Genomic DNA, 1,744 nt, shown 5'->3' on the forward strand with positions numbered 1-1,744 from the left:
CAGTTGCTGTTTGATAAACTCCCTTGACTTCTCTGTTTGCTTCCTCCTCCCCACGCGCGCCATCCTGGGATGGACACCCGAAACTAGTCCCAGAGAGGGAAAGCAGAAGCTGTTCCTTCTGATGAGATGACACAAAGATTTCAGTGTCCAGTGCCAGAAATTCCACCCAGTGTTATTTTTGGCACCTGGACATTTACATGGCATTTGGTCTAGGCCTGAGGTGACTGTGACTTCAATCACAAGCATGAAAATGAAAGGGTGTTGAGGCCAGTATTAGTATTCAGGCTGCAGGGCCGGGAGGGGCTGGTTGCTGCCTTTGACATCTTCTCCAGTGACATGGACTAGGAAAGCACGGAGCTTCCCAAGGAATGATCCAACATCCCAATGCCTTTCTGTTCTATCTTTGCCTTGGAACCAGTGACTTCCCTACCTTATTTCACACTTGGAGCAGTATTTCTCTGCATGAGTCCAAGTTTTAGTAAAAAATATACTTTGAAAAATCAATAGAAGATTTGATCCAACCAGGTCAAGCTCTCCTGCTGACCTAATCTTAATGCATTGTGTGAAGTATTTCTATTTATCAAACTCTTGTACGTCTAAGCAAAAGCTGCGAGTAATGGTGTTCGGGTCTGAAAGAGAGGGAGCTCAGAGGGCTAAATTTAGATAACACCTGAGTTGCTCTGCTGCTAAGTAGAATTTAATGGAGGTGCAGCTCTGCAATCCTCATAGGTGTTTGGCATGACAATTCGTTTTGTTTGTCAGGAATGAATGCTTAAGGGGGAAAAAAGCTTTCTGAATGGAAACAAGAATTTCATATCAGCAAGGGCCATTCTGATTTCAAGGCTGCTCATTTTCCATAAGAAGGGAGACATTCTATTCAGTGGACAGCTGGTCATCCTTGCTTTGCCAGGCAGAATTCTTGAATACATTTTGGCCTCTTGAAACATGTATTCCTCGTGGGTGAAAATACAGAGAGGTGGTTCCTGTGTATCCAGAATTCCCAAGGATTCCTTTTCCTCTCCTACTCAGAGATAATGTGGCTGGATTGGCTCAGACATGAGGAGAGTAGATAGTGGCCTGAACTGGTCTCCATGGGTTACACTACAGAGAAATTCATGGCCTACCCAGTGCCTCACATGTAACAAGACATGGGCTATAAAATGGCAAAGACAAAATTAAAGATCACTCAGGCCAAATAGAAAATGTCTTGCAGAAATGTTAGGACATTCTAAGCAACTCTAGGAAGCGGAGTGGAGCCTCTGAGTTTCAAAGAAAACTAGAACTAGAGATCCAACAATGGCTAGGGTCTTCTTTATTTCCTTTCTCTCATGCAGCTCTAGAGGTTCAAACCTTAGGGTTCCACCTACCAAACGGACCCCAGCTCTTCCCATGACGACTGCTCCAAACACTCAAAGGCAGGGTTTAATTTGGACCATTTTGGGCCAAGTAGCCAACTTTTATCCATACCCTAAGCTCTGGAAAGCTTGTTTATGTAACATAAACGTGGCAGCTGGGGGATCCCACTCTGGGTACAGGGTCAGCCCAGAGAACTGGCATTGCGGGGAGGGCAGCCACTCCAATGAGGGTGAACTACGGTGCTCTTCCTGCCATTTGTCTTAGTCCCATCGCAGGTATAAGGCTTGGAGCAAATCATTTACCAGTTACCTGTGGGTATCTTAATACCTTCCTTATAGGATTGTAACAAATAGTTAAATAATACATATTCAGGTTGCAGTCCAGTGCC

Source organism: Myotis davidii, unplaced genomic scaffold, assembly GCF_000327345.1.
Source record: "Myotis davidii unplaced genomic scaffold, ASM32734v1 scaffold806, whole genome shotgun sequence".
In the NCBI taxonomy this organism is placed as follows: Eukaryota; Metazoa; Chordata; class Mammalia; order Chiroptera; family Vespertilionidae; genus Myotis; species Myotis davidii.